At 39.9% G+C, this 21,835-nt stretch overlaps 1 protein-coding gene across 1 annotated transcript in view; it reads left to right on the top strand.

Moving 5' to 3' along the window:
- RhoGAP100F (Rho GTPase activating protein at 100F) overlaps window positions 1–21,835 on the top strand; it is a 660,953-nt gene that overhangs the window by 194,798 nt on the left and 444,320 nt on the right. The window lies entirely within an intron of this gene.

Here is a 21,835-nt window from a genome sequence, read left to right as displayed (position 1 = left end):
CCAAGGGTGGAGGCCGGTGTGCTGCCGCCTGAGTCACGGAGGCTCTTTTAACAGGATACTAGATATAAAAGAATGCTCTCAGAGATTACATAATACTGTAGAATGTTAATCTTCTCAGCCAATATTCCATTTCCTTTAGTTTCTAGACCAATTTTAATATCCGAATGAGCTCTGAAAGGTTCATGCCCATGATTGTTAGAGCTTTAATTCCACCCGTGAATAAAATATGTTGTTTGTATTTGAAATTCCTTGAAACAAAAAAACTCGTAGTCTATTCCTTATAAATTGAGAGTCCTACCCGTTTATCGTTCAGCAGTGTTATAAGTGTTCTGTGTTTATATTTTTACACGCTATCTCGTATTATGTTGGAGATGTTTGTACATTTCAATTCAGATATTAGTGATGAAGATATTATTATTATTAAAATAATAATAATAATAATAATAATAATAATAATAATAATAATAATAATAATAATAATAATAATCGAACAGAGTTATTATCTACGGTGTATGCATCACGTATCCCTCAGCTTGCATTCATGAGTCAATGGGTTCGAACCCCACTGTTGGCAGCCCTGAATATGATTTTCCATGGTTTCCTATTTTCGCACCAGATGGGACTGTGCCATAATTTAAGGTCATGGTCGCTTCCTCCCCACTCCTAGTCCCTTTCCATTCCATCGTCGCCATAAGACCTAATTGTGTCCATACGACATAAAACTAATTGTAAAAAAATCTATAAGGAAACTGACTATAATAACCGTATTTTACTTAATATAACATTAATGTGATACTGTAACCTGTTAGCTTAAATTCGTGAGTTAATGCGTTCGAACCCACATTGTTATACTACTGGTGCATACTTCTCCTCGTACTGAACGTCTCGAAGTGTTCTTGCTGTGCATTCAACGGTTGTATAAAATATTATAGAACGATTGCAGTGGTCTACTTTGACACATACTCTGGGTTCTTTAAATGTAACTGTTAGAATTATGGTGTTTATCGAGTCATTGTTATATTTTTATGTTAAATTACGGTATTCTGTTGTGATGATACTTCTTTTTGATGCCTGTTATACCCTATTAAACCTCCTTAAATATACTTATACTGGAAACTTTAGGCTATGCGCCCTACCTTATTGTATGTGTCTAAGGAAAGTACGTCAATACCAGTTTTTGTTCACACATATTCTCTCGAACAAATTATTCCTCTTGTACAATATTCCTGACTAATCATTATTTTTAACATCAATACTGTATAATACACTACTATTCGTATGTCGTTATACACGAGCTCTGCGGCCCGAATGTCTCAAAAGAACTCCCAACAACATCGTGAACCGCGATTATTGCCCAATATTTCGGTGTCAAATGTTGATGAAACTTCACGATCAGTCAAGAAAGAGATGTCTCATATTTTTCGCAAATAAACACTCCATTCACTTACACCGTCGTTGTGAAGTAAAAAATCGAATTTAAACCAAACATAAGGACTACGAAGATTCGTACCTGATGAATTATGGTCATAAAACTACATTACCATCCTCTTCCCTGTTCACTCAGGATGTGAACTGCTCTTCTTCATCCGGCCTTTCCACACCCTGGAGAAGTCTCAGGTGCGAATTATGTCATACGTGTGGGCTTAGCACTGCTTCCTTAACGTCGGATGTCCTTCCCGACGCCAACCCTATACCGTGGTATGAATTCACTATTGCGTGCTTCTGTGGAAGATGGTGTGTTGTGTTGTGTTGTGTTGTGTTGTGTTGTGTTGTGTTGTGTTGTGTTGTGTTGTGTTGTGTTGTGTTGTGTTGTGTTGTGTTGTGTTGTGTTGTGTTGTGTTGTGTTGTGTTGTGTTGTGTGTATATAAAGGGGTACTGCATATGTTGAAACAAATACAAACACTCAGTTCCTCAGCTAGAGGAAGTAACCAGACGGACCTTAGTTAATCCACCCGGCTGAGAATCGAATCCTCGACCCTCTAAAATGCTGACCATTCGAACTAAGGCGGTTGGTTTCTATCTTCATTTTAGTTTTCCTGATCCCTTTTATCGCCGGCAGTGATTATTAGATGGCGTTTTTCTTACACCCTTTGCATATACAAGAGAATCAATATGTCCGAAGGCCTTTGTATGAAGAATCGACAATAAATTCATAAGCTTACACAAAAAATATAAAATTTTGTTCATTTGAATTCGTTTGTGGATATATGTTACATCTTGTTTGTCCAACCCTTATCCCTACGGGGTCGGGTATGAGGTGAGATGAACCTGTCGTGGCGGGGTTTTATGACCGGATGCCCTTCCTGACATCAACCTCATCAGAGGAGTTAATACGATGAAGTGAATGACGTGATATATGATAGTAGGAAGGGAGAGGGTGAAACCCGGCGCCGGCTCATAGCCTACTCCTGTCGAATAGCACCAAGGGGTCTGTTCAAGGTTTAACGTCCCCATCCGACGGACGAATCACCATCAAGAGCGTCATATTCCCTCACTTCATATGAGCACTGGGGAGAGGTTTGGAGTTTAATCCAGGTTTTTGGCACGCAATCTAGTGATTAGAAATTGTATACGGCCACCTCCCCTACTCTGCCGACCAACGTTCTGATGGCGAAACTATTTTCGACCAAAGGGACTCGAACCCGCTAATCACGGTGTCCAACCTTAACGATCATGGCCACAAGGCGGGCTGGATATGTTACATCTGATAATAATTATGTTTATTTTTTCTTGCATATGAATTCATATGATAACCACGTAGTGCACTTTTAAATAATCTTATTAAAGTGTACCAGATGTATATAAAAACTTGTCTTCTTCGTACGGTATACGGTACTCGTTTTTGCTGATTTGCAGGACTTGTGCAGCAGATACTGTCCCGCGCTACAGCTGTGCTGCTCAATGCGATTGGCGGCCCCTTCAGAGACAAGTAATGATGCTAGCCCGCATTACAGTTCTTGTACGCAGCAATGTCTTTTACTCTTATCACGAGCCATGCTTGAAACCGATCCAACGTTCAAATCCTTCGTGGTGGACTCCTTTTTACAGAACTTCCATATTCCTTCTTATCAGTCTTGTTTGGTCCTTAAGACCTGTACTAGTTGGTTACATTGTATATCTGACATAATATTATTCCATTTAATCTCTATATATAAAAGCCAGTCGGCCTGGAGCGATGTATATATAAATATTAACAAATGAAAATAGACGTGAATTAATGAGGCACTTCCAGAAATGTCAGAAATTTGAAACTTGGTACGGGAGAAACTGATGACCTCAGGCTCCCTAGAAAAATCGAAAATTCTCAAATTTCGCTGAAGGGGGCACGCTGGAGGGCTTCAAATTTTGGGCTCAGCATAAGAACACAGTCGTACAATTTATCCAAAGTAAAAACCTGTAGGATCCGTGAGCTTAAAACATTTTCAGAAATTTCCTAATATTTTCCCCCGCCCCCCAAATCAAGATGGCGGCACAACCTGCTAGACGAGGTAGAAAATTGAAATTTGGCGAAATTATAGCTTTTAGCCTGTAACTGACGGATAAATTCAAAGATGTTCAAATTTTTTACTTTTTTACCCCCAAGATATCGAAATATGGAGGCAATTTTAATTACTGCACAGACATTCCTTTTGAGGTATTTGTTGGCTAAACGGTAAGTCGTATCACAAAACGGATTGCACAATATCCATTCAATATTGAGTGATCTACAACTTTGGTCCAATGACTTTTGTCGTATCTCTCTCCCTTATACCTTGAATTTGGCCGTATTTCTGGAATGTTCGTAAATTTCGTAATTTTAAAAGTTTATTTGATTGTTTGACACACTTATAGGAAGGTTAGGATGATAACGTTTGGTATGCACATTGGCACGATCAAATGCCGTATGTGTACCAAATTTCATGATTCTAGCTGATCCATAAGTATGAAAAAATTTAAAGCATTAAAAATGAACCCAAATTTCACCCTATTCAAATATTCGAACTCAATTGACCCCCTAAATATGGGAGATACGAGGCAATAGTTCAGTAACAAACATGTATAGCGATAAAAGGGGCGTCTGATGGCGCAAACTTTTTGTTAATAGCATGTACCGTTTAGGAGTAGTGAATCTCGAAGTGGAGGTCTGCACTTTTAAACGTGCTCATGCTTATCAGTCATCTACATATATAAAAGCAAGTCGGTCAGGAGCGATGTATATATAAATATTTAAAAATGAAAATAGACGTGAATTAATGAGGCACTTCCAGAAACCTCAGAAATTTGAAACTTGGTACGGGAGAAGCTGATGACCTCAGGATCCCTAGAAAAATCGAAAATTCTCAAATTTTGCTGAAGGGGGCACGTTGGGGGCCTCAAATTTTGGGCTCAGCATAAGAACACAGTCGTATAATTTATCCAAAGCAAAAACCTATAGGATCCATGAGCTTAAAACATTTTTAGGAATTTCCTAATTTTTATCCCCCGTCCCACCAAATCAAGATGGTGGCACAATCTGCTGGACGAGGTAGAAAATTGAAATTTGGAGAAATTATAGCTTTTAGTCCGTAACCGAGGGATAAATTCCAAGATGTTCAAATTTTTCACTTTTTACCCCCCTAAAATATCGAAATATGGAGGCCATTTTAATAACTGCGCAGACATTCCCTTTGAGGTATTTGTTGGTTAAACGGTAAGTCGTATCACAAAACGGATGGCACAACATCTATTCAATTTCGAGTGATCTACAACTTTAGTCCTATGACTTTTTGTCGTATCTCTCTCCCTTATAGGTTAGATTTGGCCGTATTTCTGGATTGTTCCTAAATTTCGTGATTTTTAAAAATGTATTTCATTGTTTGACACACTTATAGGAATGGTAGGACCATAAAGCTTTGTGTGCACGTTGGTACTATCGTATACCATACGTGGACAAAATTTCATGATCCTATCTTATACATAAGTATGCAAAAAATAATGTAAAGCGTTAAAAATGTTCTCAAACTTCACCCTATTCAAAGTTTCGAACTATGAATATTTTTATCTTTGGTGTCTGTCTGTTTGTCTATATCTTGAATACTGCTGGATGTATTTCTACCAAGCCAATATTGTTTCTAAATCACTGACTTCACTGGGGGTTGTTACGAAACAGAAACCGTGATTTTGTACTACCCCAAAATATACACAACCAGACTTAATGGAAATATACTTGCCTTAATGCAAATCGATTTCTAAACCTTTTTTCCCATATGCATCATTTTGATACGATGATTAATAAGGGAGATAAAATGAACGGACCTTTTTCCGGTACAAGTCTCACCCGACTTAACTCAAGACCGGTTACGTGTAAATCCTATTTCTTATAAGTTGGAAACTACTCAAGATATGTCAACCAAACTTCATATTTAGCAGCCACCTGTCGAAAAGTAGGTTTTGAGATCTATAGCATTTCAAATTCCCGGAATGGACTGGTGGTTTATTGGGAACCGAAATAGTGATTTTTACTCTTCCACAATATATACAAGACTAACCCGACTGGAAATCAACCAACCTTGATGGATAATCATTTCGATAACTTTTTTCATGTGTTTTTTTTTCGATAGGAGGATTAATCATGCAGATATCATGAACGGTTGGTTTTGCAGGCTATGTACAGCGGACATTGCCCAAAAGGTGTTCTACGTAGAGCACATTTTGTATATATATAAATAAAATCGAATTGACCGTGTGTCTGTACATTGACTATTTTGGCGAAAGTTTCGTAGAGTTACCCGTTTCAAGTGTAATAATGACAGTCTGCATATTTGCTAGCTTTAGTTTCCTGAAAGTCTTCATTTTTAACCCCTCCCTCAAAGCAGGATTGAGGGACAGTCTGGCAGACGAGCTAGAAAATCGAAATGTGGCGAAATTATAGCTTTTAACCTGTAACCGACGGAAAGATTCCAAGATGTTCAAATTTTTCACCTTTTACCCCCGAATAATATCTAAATATAGACGCAATTTTAATGACTGTGCAGACGTTCTTCTTGAGGTATTTGTTGACTAAACGGATGGCACAATCTCTGTTCAATTAAGAGTGATCTATAACTTTGCTCCTATGACGTTTCGTAGTATCACTGTTCCTTATATGTTAGATTTCTCTCCTTTTCTCGATTGTACCTACATTTTGCTCTTTGCATACGTATAATTCGTAGTTCGAACCACTTGTACGAAATATAGAAACATCTAATTCTGCACGAACATCAGCCCACCCAGTATCCATACGTGAGCCAAATTCGATGTTTGTAGCTGTCATATTAGTACCCGAGAGTAACGCACTGTGAGAAAACCTTACCCAAATTTCACCCTATTCAACGTGTATAACTCAGTTTCACCCAAAAATAGATGAGACAGGAGAAAATGTATCAATACCAGCCATTTAGACCGCTAAATGAGGCGTCTTACGGTACAATCACTTTGTCGATATGAAGCAGCAGTTACTCTGTAAATGAAGGTTTGCAATATTGTAAACATGCATATACTTCGTATGTCGATCTAAATACTGTATATTCAGTGAGGTCGATTTGTAGCGATGTGGAAATAGCGTATTTTCCATTATAATTAATATTTAAATCGATAGTGATTCTCAGCAGGAGGGCGTCTGATATTGTAGTAATTACTGTCCACATTGACTTTAAGTGGCAGTAGGAATGTGATCTTTCTCCAACTCTTGTTATTAGAATTAGTAAGGAGGGACTACCATTGTAATTAATAATTCCCTTCTCGGTTTTACTGGCAGAAGTCAAGAGAGCATGCAATATTGTTAAGAACTCCCCTAACCGATTGTGTTTGGGAGTAGGCATGTGTGCCCGCCATTATAAACAAATTTACCCATCTAAAATGTGACTGGCATTAGGCGTAGTAACCTTGCTATTATAATGCAAACTCACCAACTCGGTGTGACTGTAATTAAGAAAAGGGGCCTGTCATTATAATAATAACACCAGAACTCAATTTTGACTGGCAGTAGGGAAAGTGCCTGCTATTACAATAAAAACTCCTCAACTGTAATCTGTCTGGAAGTAGGAAAGTGCGCCTGCTGTTGTAACGAAACTCCCCAAAATCGACTGTGGCCTCGCATTAGTTAATGGGGCCTCCCATTATAATGAAAATTTACCTACTCGATTGTGAATGGTAGTAGGCAAGTGAGCCTGCCGTTATCATCTCAACTACGCAACTCGCACTTTACATTGGAAAAAACGTATGGGAACCTACCCCTGCTGTTTCTGGATAACGCTAAGAGACATGCAATTTAAAAAATCTTATTCACTCGATATTTACTCGATATCCATATATAATGTAGAACACCGTAGCGAAGCAAGGGTACATTTTCTAGTCTATATATTAAGAGTTTACTAATAACAGCTTTGGCAAATCCGTCCATCCATTCTACTGGACCGATTTGCTTCATTTTTGTTTTATCCTCTCTGGAATTAACTGACGGTGAATCATGAGGCATTGATAGGTCTGTAAGTTCAGTCATCTTTGAGTAATCATAAAATGAAATAATTAAATGATCACTCCAATAATTGCAGGCGAAGGCTTACCCTAACCTGCAATACATTCTATACTTATCAGGTTGCCAAGCGACACACACTTGCATTAATATTTTGATACATAATGTGATTTTCATCCTTAGTAATGTCTTTGCATGCAGCCACGTTTGATTACTACCTGTCAACCCAGAGAGTACACACTTCTCTGATCACAGAAGAATACTATTTCCTACTAGATACTCTTTGATTCACTAACCTTTCCCAGCTTCCAAATATATTCAACAGATGGCAAAGAGTTCCTAATAACTTGCATGCTGCTGAGAGAAAAAGTCTACGTACCAACAGACCCCATCATGACATACGGCTTAGATATTATCTGGGAACACCTATCGAAGGATAACCTAGCTACACTAGAAAGAGTGAAGGCCATGTAACTTTAAAAAAATTCTCTGCCTGACAAAATACGCTCCTTCGAGACTAACCTATTAGCTTACAAGTCAACCGTTCTATATAAAAGAAGTGTGATTAAAAGTACCACTGGCTTCTAAGACACAATACTAAGCTTTACATCAAGAACTACAGGATTATAAAAAGCTAATATTTGAATATATTTTTAGCAAACAGACGGCATGATGTCGTCAGAATGGGTGAATTCTGACTGCGAACTGTACATACCATAACGCGCTTCGTATTACATGATCATAAAACCATTGAAAAGGGCAAGCAAAACAATGTGACTACGACAGACATATCAAGACGAGTTATCTGACCTATTTACAACGAATGCTACAGAGCAGCATGGGTCTTCTAGTTACTATTAACTTGAATGGTCTATAACACATATATAGAATTTAAACTCAGTCAAGATGCTTCGTGCTTCATATTCAATACCTTCTCGTGTAGCTTTATATTAGAATCAATTTTAACGTAAGATTCCAAAGCTGCAAACAAGGAACGCATATTCCTCAGAATAAGAGGACCTTTTACACTTAGCTCACATCTGCGGTGTCATTTTCATCAATAACGCAGACTTCCTGGGAATGGACTGCTGTGAGAAACCCATTCAATGCATTTCGCTGAACAAGCACTTGACTGAGGATATATTCTCCTATTCATTACGGTTTTACCACCATTTATAACGGTTTAAGTCTATTTTATTGCAAACGTTCCTAAATGTGAGGAAATATGTCAGGATTACTTGATTATATCATAAAAGTAAACCAATATTCACTTCATTTCTTACAACAAAAATATTTTTTTATGAGTTGAACCATTTAGCCAGAATATGTGTGGAGAGATTTTCTTCATAAAATGCATTACTATTAGACGACTCCCGACGTTTAACGTGGTTAATCAAATGTAGAACTTCTCAACTTTCATCCGAAAAGAGAGAAGGCTGAATATTTGGCGGAGAACGAAGTCATATTCTGAATTATTTTTTGAAACGGAAATAATATTTGCATATTTGCATTCCTTATTCCTATTTATAATTTGTTGAAAATTCGGGCATTGATTGACCTAATCGTAAATTATAAATTACTTGTTTCTTTCTAAATATGTGTTTGTTCTCGTGTTTTTGCACTCTGGTTATTTACTTTTTTCTTATTTTTAAAGCAGGCACTCCTTCCCGAATTAGTGTGCATGTGTATTTCTCCGTTAATTTGAAACCGATACCCTCATTCTTCTGTCCTTTGACTTTGGAGGTTTAACTGGCCTCTTTGTCGCTAAATATTCGTTGTCTAACCCTTATAAACTTACTCTACACTAACTCATTATTATTTTATTACGATTTTCTCTCAATGGTTCTGGCTTTAAAAGCTGTTTAGTGCAGTTGAGTAGCATTTTATTTACTCAAGTTTGTCCTACTCGTTGGTTGAATGGTCAGCGTACTGACCTGCGGTCCAGAGGGTCCCGGGTTCGATTCCCGGCCGGGTCGTGGATTTTAACCTTCATTGGTTAATTCCAGTGGCCCGAGGGCTGGGTGTTCGTGCTGTCCGCAACATCCCTGCGACTCACACACCACACATAACACTATCCTCCACCACAATAACACGCAGTTACCTACACATGGCAGATGCCGCCCACCCTCATCGGAGGGTCTGCCTTACAAGGGCTGCACTCGGCTAGAAATAGCCAGACGAAATTATTGTACTCAAGTTTGCATAATCGAATACCAGCATACACGGTTAGCTTCTGAGGTAAATGTGAAGATGTACAGTATGTCACGTCAATGACTCTAATTTAGAGCACATTAATATAAAACATTTAAATGCAATGAAGTAACAAAGTTAACAAGGTTTTCCCCTGCTGAAAATTGGATTGTAACCGCGTTGTATGTGATATCTCGAGGGCGTATTTAAGTAGCTGTATTTTTGCTTTCCGTTCTTTCAGAGAGATCGCAGCTCTGAAATGTCTTTTTAGCTCTTATTTTTCCTGCACTTTCTTCGCTCGTCCTCTCAGTATTTTGCATTCATTAGTTTTCTTATCACCACCCTGGTCTAATGAGCCTGCGAGTTGTAACGACGGGGGACCTCGTCATCTAACCGCGAGGGCGCGCACATCCAACTTGTATTCCGTCGTAACAGATGGCACCTCTGTATATTGTGTTGTAGGTACGGTACTCGTGCTGCTTGGTATTCCAAGCTATTGGAGGATCACAGGGCACATTACCGGTAAACGATATTACATCCAAGCTCACAGGAGGAAGATTCCAAGATACAGAAAATAAGCTGTGTTATCTCAGAATATGCTGAAGAAACTTCGACAGTCAAGTACCCCATATTTTTTCTTCTCCTCCTTCTTCGCTGCTATGATACTGTGACTGTCACGATGTAGTATGGTAAGGAATCCTATCCGCCAATCCTCTCAATATACCAAAGTCTTTAGTGTCATCTCGCGAACAGAGTTTGAAAGAAGGTTCGTCTTGCTGGTACATGACCTTGGATTTTCTCTTCCCCAACTAGCTATTATTGCAAGACCGGTCCAGATTAGTGCAGTATACAATGAGAGACCTGGTAGTTAGGTGAGATATTAATTGAAGATGTTTCAAAATAGATAAATTACTTACGACGAGTTGTCCAAGAATTTTTAGCACCTTCCTACAACACCGCATTTCAAAGGCTTCGATATTTTTGCACAAATGTGTACATCTACGCATAATACAAACAATACTGAGTAGACTGAAGTTTATATCGGTGAAAACTATTTTATTGTAAGGAATATCGAGGAAGACTGAGGTTACAGTAAAACAGGCAAGTCATGGATGTTGTTAGCTATTGCTTATGAAAACATGAAAAGCAAAGCTCAGAGCGATCAGAATGGAAGAATGATGTTTAAAAACCAATCTACTGACTGACAACACGAATAATAATAATAATAATAATAATAATAATAATAATAATAATAATAATAATAATAATAATAATAATAATAATGTTATTGTTTTTATTTCCCACTAAGTTCTTTCTTGTCGGTTTTCGGAATTTTGTCCCGTGGGAGTTCTTTTACGTGCCAGTAAATCTACCGACACGAGGCTAACGTATTTGAGTACCTTCAAATACCACCGGACTGAGCCAGGATCGAACCTGCTAAGTTGGGATCTGGAGGCCAGCGCCTCAACCGTCTGAGCCACTCAGCCCGGCAAGAAGAAGAATACTTAAGACATAATTAGTCTTCCTTATTGTACTAATGACGATATGATCTTCTCTTCTTCAGATCGACCATTACTATCTTAGAAATCTCAATCTCTCGTTCAGTAGTTCCCATGGAACAATCATTGTTAGAGAGCAATGAGCCCACACAACCCCACATCCCGCGATGAACGTTATATCTGGTTGGCAAACTGGTACCAAGCAAGTGGCCGCACGGTTTGGGTCACGTAGCTGTGAGCTTGTATTCAGAAGATAATTTGTTCGAACCCCACTGTCGGCAACCCTGAAGATGGTTTTCCGTATTTTCCCATTTTCTCACCAGATAAATTCCGGGGCTGTACCTTAATTAAGACCACGGCCACTGCCTTCTCACTCCTTGCCCTTTCCTATCCCATCCTCGCCATAAGGCCTATCTGTGTCGGTGCGACGTAAAACAGATTCTAAATTTTTTAAAAGCAAACTGGCATTTGTTTGAAGTCTGACGAATGTCATTACAAATAATGCTTAGGGATTCTTGTTTATAATTTCTTCATGTATTTGTCTTATTTATTCAGTTTTGTAGGAGGATCCTGCTACAATCACTGGGAGTAGTAGAAATCAATGTATTGCAATTAATTGAAGGGTCTCACTCAGCCCATCCACTTCAGATCTGATTCCAAACAACAATTTATGGGTACGTACATTAGAAAATACGCCACAATGGGCAGGATTTTATTACCATTCGTGCCAGGACGCTACCAGCGAGAGGTCTATTTCAAAATGGGAATCTTTTTTAAATTTAATTTCGTGTGGCTATTTCTAGCCGAGTGCAGCCCTTGTAAGGCAGACCCTCCGATGAGGGTGGGTGGCATCTTCCATTTGTAGGACACTGCGTGTTATTGTGGCGGAGGATAGTGTTGTGTGTGGTGTGTGAGTTGCAGGGATGTTGGGGACAGCACGAATTGGAATTAACCAACGAAGGTTAAAATCCAAACCCAGCCGGGAATCGAACCCGGGACCGTCTGAACCGAAGGCCAGTACGCTGACCATTCAGCCAACGAGTCGGACAAAATGGGAATATAATATTAAGCTATGACGACTTCCAGGGGACTAGGTAATTAGCCTTTCTGTGCAATATCTGATGACAAAAGTTGTAAATATGGATACTATGGATTCTAGACTACTATACCCCACGGTTTTCTTCAGTGCTACCTTTCCATAGGGCCAGCAGATCGCATAGTTCTTATAAATGCGCGTATAGACGGTGTTTTTTTTGTTTGTTTTTTTCGTGCAACGCCACATGCGAGACCGCATGCTGTATTGCAAGCCACAAGAACCATGCCTCTTGCCCCTTCGTGTGTGAACCGGGCGAGTTGGCCGTGAGGTTAGGGGCGCGCAGCTGTGAGCTCGCATCCGGGAGATAGTGCGTTCCAATCCCACTGTCGGCAGCCCTGAAGGTGGTTTTCCGTGGTTTCCCATTTTCACGCCATGCAAATGCTGGGGCTGCACCTTAATTAAGGCCACGGCCGCTTCCTTCCCATTCCTAGGCCTTTCCTGTCCCATCGTCGCCATAAAACCTACCTGTGTTGGTGTGACGTAAAAGCAAATAGCAAAAAAAAAAAAAAAAAAAAAAAAAAAAGCCTCTTCGTGTTCACACGGACAGAAACGAGGCGCATGCAGCATTCGAAAATGGCTTCTAAACAGCTTAAATGTGCTGTTGCCGCTGCTGTTGCTCTCAAAATTATTGCTAATAAACGCAAATGTAATCGAAAGCGATGGGTGTCAGACTTCCCGCGTTGTCGGAGTACGACATTAAATATTCTTCAAGACGTCAGTATTGATAACTATTTGTTTCGAAATTTTATTCGGATGTCTCCGCATGACTTGCAGTTGATTGGGTCATCATACATAAGGAACACACTAATATGAGAGAAGCCATTTCACTGTGCACGCGGTTAGCTGCGACTTTGTTTTTTAGCTATCCGTGACTCCTCTCGCACAGTATTTACAAAATAGCATTGCCTATTCACAGAGTTCAAACTTTTAAAAAAATCATGAAATCAAATGTTTGAATGATTTACAATGCTCCTGCTAAGTCGTCAGCATAATCACTGTCTGATAAATCAGATGAACTGACGTTTAAATTTATTATAACAGGATCATTAGTAGGAACGTCTACCATGAGCGCATCTTTTTCCAAATAATGTTTCTCAATCTTATTGGTGTGTCCAATGTATGTTTTCCATAGCTCCAGAGTAAGGAACCTCAAGGCTTCCTGGCATTGATCCCGTATCTCTCTATCAGGTTAGACATATTCACTGCAGTTATTTTATGTTTTACGTATGCCCGCGTCGACTCCATGGGGTTAAGCTCGCAATGAGCGTCTGCCAGATGAGTTCAACGTCAGGACGAACATGCTTGATGATCTGCTCGAGTTTCTTTTCGGGTGTCCGTAAGTTCGGCTTGCCGTGAACAATGAGCTCCGGTTTTTACATTATTTCCTTTATTCTTTGTCAGACTCTGTATCTGAACGTTGAGCGTGTTGGTTTCCGGATACAACGGTCTTGGGTTTGATTACTGGCCAGGTCATTGAAATTTATCTTCTCCCGCAGCTAAGTGATAGGGCTTATTCGAAGTGTGCCCTCTCTTCATGGTATCAATAGTAATGGCGGCATGCGTTCAACATTTGAAACGTCTTGTATTTAAAGTTCCGGCTGATATGGGGGGCGGAGGGGTGGGGGGGATATCGCCCTTCGTCATCTAGCATGTCTTCCCTTCTTCCACTTTTTCACCCCATAACACAACACATTCATTGATGAGTAATCTACACAACTCAAAGCTGATACAGAGCGGTGACAGAGTTTAGTTGACGCGGCATATAGGCCAACCGAGCAACATCGCTCGGCCGATACCCTGCTTTCTTCTCTCAAAACCACTCAATTATATATACAGTATATCAACATAAAATCAACAATTGCATGCAGGCAAAAAGCCGTTTCAATTTTAGCCTGACATTATCATGAGCTTTATAAAAGGCCGATTTTTTTTTTACTGCTATGAACACCCAGTAATGATAAAATATTGTTTCACAAAATTTACAACAGTTGGGCTGTGTGTCTCAGACGGTTGAGGTGGTGGCCTTCTGACCCCAACTTGGCAGGCTTGAACCTGGCTCAGTACGGTGGTATTTAAAGGTGCTTGAATACGTCAGCCTCGTGTCGGTAGATTTACTGACACATGAAATAACCCCTATGGGACAACATTCCGGCATCTCGACGTCTCTAAAAACCGTAAAAATAGTTAGTGGTACGTAAATCAAATAACATTAATTATTAATTAAATTTACAACAACCTTTTTCACAAATATCAGATGAAATAAACACTTGGTGTTATCAACAATAAGTTACTTACGAGGCATTATCGTTTGGTAACGATTAGATCAATACTTTTAAAGTTACGAATTTTCAAAGTGAGCGTACCGTTGGAAATGGAAAAGATACCGGCACTTTCTTTGTTCAACCTACGTTAAAATTTTAACTGGGTACGATAAATTTTCTGCCCCAAATAATTAAACGTAGAATAAAATAAATTTTGGTGCAGCTTGTTTCTGTGTGGGGCAAAGGATAAACTTGTTATTAACGTATTAACTCAGGTGTCTATACATTTTTTCCACGACAGTAAGTTGCACGAATAACGCACCGAGTTCCCCACTCTGTTTGGGGAGCGCTTGCAACTACTTGCGCCTAGTCGTGCGCACAAGACTGACGCATGCGGCGCTGAATGCTCCCACTTGCCTCGCCTTGCCAGCCGCAAGTTGCACGAAAAAAGGCACCGTCTAAACGCGTCTTAAGAACGATACCATCTGCTGGCCCAAGGACGCATGCCCTTCCTACCACTAAGGCTGTGTTCTTTTTTGGAAATCCCACTTCAAGTCGTAGGGATTCGAACCCGATGCGTACAAGGTGGGAGCCGATTGACTATATCACTGCGCTATCATACAGAAAAATTTAAATGAATAATATGATTCTAACTGAACGATTTTTACGTTCAAATGTCTCCAGACAATCTGTTTAATGTTTGCATAGTCGACCATCTGTTACCAGATCGTCTCCGAAGTGCGTAGCACTGGTTTCTCATCAACGCATTCATGGTTTAAATCGAAGCCAGGGCATGTGGGATTATTGAAATGACTATTCACCTGCCTGTGGTTCGGATTCTGTTTAAAACTGTAGATATTATGATTACTAGCACATATCAACAGTCACGTTATATTGCAAGTATGCTACTTTTTTTTAACATCTCAGGTACCAGTGTTGACTTTTGCAAATCCTTAAGATTAGCACGTCTATTATAGTATGGTGCCTTCCAAGTTCTTCTCTTGAAGAAGAAATACCGATGTTCAAAGTATGTCCTGAAAGTCATAACTCCAAATGAATATTCTACAGGGCGAGTTGGCCGTGTGATTAGTGGCGCGCGGCTGTGAACTCGCATCTGGGAGATAATGGGTTTGAATCCCACTGTCGGCAGCCCTGGAGATGGTTTCCGTGGTTTCCGTGGTTTCTCATTTTCACACCAGGAGGCAAATGCTGCGGCTGTACCTTAAGGCCACGGCCGCTTCCTTCCAACTCCTAGGCCTTTCCTATCCTGTCGTCGCCATAAGACCTATCTGCGTCGGTGCGACGTAAAGCCACTAGCAAAAAAAAAAAAATAGTATTCTAGATCCCTCATGACCTGTGAATGTGAAGGTTAGTGAATGTTGTATACAAACAGGAGAAGTTACATCGTCACTGAGAGCTGAGCTTACATATTGACTACCACATCCTGCAGCGCATTCATATACATTAGGTCTGTTTAAGCCTTTGCTCTTTTATCATTACCTACAGTGTTCAAGAAACTTAAAATCTCGTTGAGTCTCTAATCCTGGTTTCAAAATGCTGTGAAAGGGAGAAAATGAAGAGAGGAGTTTTTAGTCGCAGTGTGCTATGAGTTAGCCTAAATGATGTATGACACAGACTGCTCGCACTGCCCCGGTATGTGTGTTTTAACTCAAAGCGCTGTCTTGCGGCGTCCTGGCACAAACAAGAACTCAGAGCTCCGGCTCGCTTTGATGTCTTTCGCAGCGGGCAAGACAAACAGCCATGCCTGGGGGTCTTGTTCTATAGTCAGAAAACCTTGAAAGGATGTGTCATATTCTCCTCATTTAATTTATCTCATCCGTGATTCTGCCTGACTGGGCACAAGATTTTCTAAGTAGCAACAGTAGCTATGGCGTACGTGAAAGGCGGGGTCAGCCTTTCCCCAGTGAACATTTGAAATTCTTTCCGACCCGTTGGCTGAATGGTCAGCGTACTGGCCTTCGGTTCAGAGGGTCCCGGGTTCGATTCCCGGCTGGGTCGGAGATTTTAACCTTCATTGGTTAATTCCATTGGCCCGGGGGCTGGGTGTTTGTGCCGTCCCCAACATCCCTGCAACTCACACAATACACATAACACTATCCTCCACTACAATCACACGCAGTTACCTACACATGGTAGATGCCGCCCACCCTCATCGGAGGATCTGCCTTACAAGGGCTGCACTCGGCTAGAAATAGTCACACGAAATTATTATTATTTGAAATTCTCTTTTATTGTTTGAAAAAATACTACCTAAAATATATTAATTGATTTTGTGTTGCTTTCTCACATTCAAAGTAACGTCTGCGACCAGAAATAGAAGGATGGTAATCAGGATCACCGTTAAAACAAGGCGCTGCTGCGTGTTGGTGGCAGAGGGCAGAAGAAGAAAGAGAACGTAAAAATGAAGCAGTTATCTCGCATGACGAAATTCTGGTACCCCCGTGAGTCCGGGTTCAATTCCCGGCTCTGACACGAAATTTAAAAAGTGGTACAAGGGCTGGAACGGAGTCCCTTCAGCCTCGGAGGTCAACTGAGTAGAGGGGCTTCATTCCCACCTCAGTCATCCCCCAAGTGGTTTTTCGTGGTTTCTCACTTTCCACTTCCCGGGATGACACCTAACTTAAGACCACGGTCTCTTCCTTTCCCTCTTCCTTTTCTATCCCTTCCAATCTTCCCATCCCCCACCAGGACCCTGTTCAGCATAACAGGTGAAGACGCCTTGCTAGGTATCACCGACCCAAAATCTCGCTCTCCACGACACTGCTTTTGAGGTGGTAGTGGAGAGTAAACAGATTAGGAAAGAAAGAAAGAAAGAAAGAAAGAAAGAAAGAAAGAAAGAAAGAAAGAATGGGAAAGCCACTCAGTAGTAGTAGTAGGAGGAGGAGGAGGAGGAGCAGTAGTATAACCGGCTCCAGTATACAAACAGTGAGCGAGTTAGAGTCATGTGACTAAGATTGCACATTCGAAGTGGACAGGGTCGGTGACCTCGATGTCTGTTCCCTTAAAATACTATCATCACCATTATTGAAAGTGATACTTTTTAAACGGAATATATATATACATTCTTGACTTTCAGGTGGACAGATATAGTAATCAAAATAACTACTCTGACAGAAAATATCTGCCTTGACGTTCTGGTCAGGCAAAAGAAACTCGCTGGATATGGGGAAGGTAGAATGTACCCACGGTACCACTTGCCTGTCAGAAGACTTTCAACGTGGTAGCGTGGGTTTTCGACCACGGTTCTCCTAGCTGAGCATTGCATTGCTTACGGCACGCTCGTCACTTTCTTCTTTCCTATACGACCTCCCATGGCCAACTCTTGTTCTATTCCGACCCAGATATCTTACGAGGCCTTGTGTCTTTCATTTTCACACACTTTGAGACCGATCACATTCTTCTCGTGTGCTTCGTGGGAAAACAATAATCGCTACCACCACCACTGTCCAAATAGCTCTCCCCATTTCTCTGCTAGCTCCAGTTGCCAGGAGATACGACTGTAGTGGTAGTTACACTGCTTGTTATGTGCTGATCAGAGTGGCTCAGACAGTAGAGCGCTGGCTTTCTGAGCCCAAGTTGGTGGGTTCGAACTGCAGCTCAGTCCATTGGTATTTGACGCTGCTGAAATACGCCCGCCTCGTTTCGCTACATTTAGAGTCACGTGAAAGGGCTCCCGCTAGACAAAGAATCCGGTACCTCGTCTATAAAAATCGAAAAAGTAGTTCGTAGGACGTAAAAATTATTATTATTATTATTATTATTATTATTATTATTATTATTATTAGCCCGTCTGGCGGTCATGGTCATTTGAATGTCCAGGTCTTTATGGTGAGACTTCGCGGTTATCTGGTTCGAGTCCCAATATGGAAAAAATCTCTCTCAGAATGTTAGACGGCAGGGTAGGAGAAGTGGTGGTATACGATTTCTAATCACTGTAATAATAGCGTATGACCTCCGGAGAGGCTTGGTGTAGATCTTTTTCTAGTATACGTCCTATAGGCGACCTGCGTGTCTGTGAGGATGGGGCCCTACCTAAGATGATTTCTAATGCTGAAGATGGTACACACACCCAGCCCGAAGCCATTGGATTTAACCAATGGAGGTTAAAATCCCCGACGCGGCCGGGAATCGAACCCGGGACCTCTTGGACCAAAGGCCAGCATGCCAACAATTCAGTCTTGAAAACGGACTCCTAATCACTAGATTTCGTGTAAAAATCATAATTCAGTTCCAAACCTTTCCACAGTGTTTATATGGGGTGAAGGCATATTACTTTGTTTGTCCGTCGGATGGAGACGATAAACCTTGAGTAGAAATTCTGGTGTTATTTAGCGGAGCAGGCTATATGCCGACACCATGTTTCAACCTCTCTTTTCTTCATCATTTTCGTCACGCAGTCAGACGCGCAGGTCACCCATGGTCGTTGACTAGAAAGAGCTGCACCAGGCCTGTCCAGAAGCCACACGACATTTATTATTATTATTATTATTATTATTATTATTATTATTATTATTATTATTATTATTATTATTATTATTATTATTATTATTGTTAGCTAATCGGCCAACTAGTGACCACGATAAGTTTAATTATACATTCTGGGGTTTATTCAATTCTCATTTGATCCAGTAGTTTTCCATCACTATAGCTCACTGTGTCGAACATGGCGTTCATCCGACCACTTTGCACCAGTTGCCCATTTCTCATCTCGGTAAGTCCCAAAATTCACGATGCTTGTTCCTTAAATGTCTCGTTTGTGCGCATCTTCTGGTCGTAAACCCATTTCTTCGAGACTTTTCTTGACTTTAACGTACCACGGAAATGTTGTTTTTGGTTTTGAGTCTAGATTGTTAAAATTGCGTTTTGTCCATCGAGAGTGACATCCGTCGTAGGGAGAAGTGAGCGCTCCGTTTGCACATTGTGCCAGTTATCTGTTCTATCGTAGAAAACATTTCTTGCCTGGGTTTACTTATGTAGATCCCGTTTGTGTAGTCTGGGCCAAGTATGTTGTGGAGAATATCTCTTTTTGCTCTAACTGAGCGAGCGCACATTTCTGAGAGAAGATAAGGCATTCTGGTGCAAAGAGATATTCGGCTTGACAACAATGTTGTATGGATGAATTTTGGTATTTATAGAAAAGCACCTTTTGCTATATATATCGTATAAATCGGGTGGTTTGGAAAGCCATCTTTTTTTTTTTTTTTCATTCCCTTTTTTGTCACTAAGATGACACTCACCAAGGTATTTAAATTTAGGAATACGGTTTAATATTCCCTTCACCGCGTGTCCGGCCGTAAAATGTAGGTAGAATTTCATATTCTATTTATGCTCTATTGTTTTCAGGTGATACTCGAAGAAAGAAACAAGAAACAAACAGATTATTTATTTATTTATTTATTTATTTATTTATTTATTTATTTATTTATTTATTTATTTATTTATTTATTTATTTATTTATTTATTTATTTATTTATTTATTTATTTATTTATGACATTCCCTCTGAATTACTGACTGCCTTAGGAGAAACCAGCATGGCAAGGTTATTTCATTTAGTGTGCAAGATGTATGAGACAGGAGAAGTCCCATCCGATTTTCAGCAGAATGTTGTTATACCTATTCCCAAGAAAGCCGGTGCTGACAGGTGTGAAAACTACCGCACCATTAGTTTAGTATCTCATGCCTGCAAAATTTTAACACGTATTATTTACAGAAGAATGGAAAAACAAGTTGAAGCTGAGTTGGGAGAAGATCAATTTGGCTTCAGAAGAAATGTAGGAACACGTGAAGCTATCCTGACTTTACGTCTGATCTTAGAGGATCGAATCAAGAAGGACAAGCCCACGTACATGGCATTCGTAGATCTAGAAAAGGCATTCGATAATGTTGATTGGACCAAGCTATTTATGATTCTGAAGATGATAGGGATCAGATACCGAGAACGAAGAATTATCTACAATCTGTATAAAAATCAGTCTGCAGTGATAAGAATCGAGGGCTTTGAAAAAGAAGCAGCAATCCAGAAAGGAGTGAGGCAAGGCTGCAGTTTGTCCCCTCTCCTTTTCAATGTTTACATAGAACAGGCAGTAAAGGAAATCAAAGAGAAATTTGGAAAGGGAATCACAGTCCAAGGAGAGGAAATCAAAACCTTGAGATTTGCCGATGATATTGTTATTTTATCTGAGACTGCAGAAGATCTCGAGAAGTTGCTGAATGGTATGGATGAAGTCTTGGATAAGGAGTACAAGATGAAAATAAATAAGTCCAAAACAAAAGTAATGGAGTGCAGTCGAACGAAGGCAGGTGATGCAGGAAATATAAGATTAGGAAATGAAGTCTTAAAGGAAGTAGATGAATATTGTTACTTGGGTAGTAAAATAACTAACGATGGCAGAAGTAAGGAGGACATAAAATGCAGACTAGCACAAGCAAGGAAGAGCTTTCTTAAGAAAAGAAATTTGCTCACTTCAAACATTGATATCGGAATTAGAAAGATGTTTTTGAAGACTTTCGTGTGGAGCGTGGCATTGTATGGAAGTGAAACATGGACGATAACTGGCTCAGAAAGAAAGAGAATAGAAGCTTTTGAAATGTGGTGTTACAAAAGAATGCTGAAGGTGAGATGGATAGATCGAATCACGAATGAAGAGATACTGAATCGAATTGGTGAGAGGAGATCGATTTGGCTAAATTTGACGAGAAGAAGAGATAGAATGATAGGACACATCTTAAGACACCCAGGACTTGTTCAGTTGGTTTTTGAAGGAAGTGTAGGGGGTAAGAACGGTAGGGGTAGACCAAGATATGAATATGACAAGCAGATTAGAGCAGATGTAGGATGCAGTAGTTACGTAGAAATGAAAAGGTTAGCACAGGATAGGGTGGCATGGAGAACTGCATCAAACCAGTCTATGGACTGATGACTCAAACACACATTATTTATTTATTTATTTATTTTATTTATTTATTTATTTATTTATTTATTTATTTATTTATTTATTTATTTATGCCTGTAACAGATCTGTACTCCAATTGAAACAAGAATTACATAGTTGACATTACAATAATATATTTGAAAAAATAACGCAACAATAAAGAATAGATTTAAAGGAATCGGCATATACAGGCCAATATTTTCTGTCCAATATTTTCCTTAAGTCTGGTTAAGCCCCCGGGCCACATGTTGATATGCAGTCCATCAGAACAATTTCCATTGAGTTCAGTTTCCTATCCGTATCTGTAAAAAATAATGAGCCTTAAATACATCATATTCTAGGAGGGGGTTATGTCATGCAATCA

This window comes from Anabrus simplex, chromosome 1 (assembly GCF_040414725.1).
Source record: "Anabrus simplex isolate iqAnaSimp1 chromosome 1, ASM4041472v1, whole genome shotgun sequence".
Lineage (NCBI taxonomy): Eukaryota > Metazoa > Arthropoda > Insecta > Orthoptera > Tettigoniidae > Anabrus > Anabrus simplex.
This window is presented reverse-complemented; position numbering and strand designations above follow the sequence as displayed.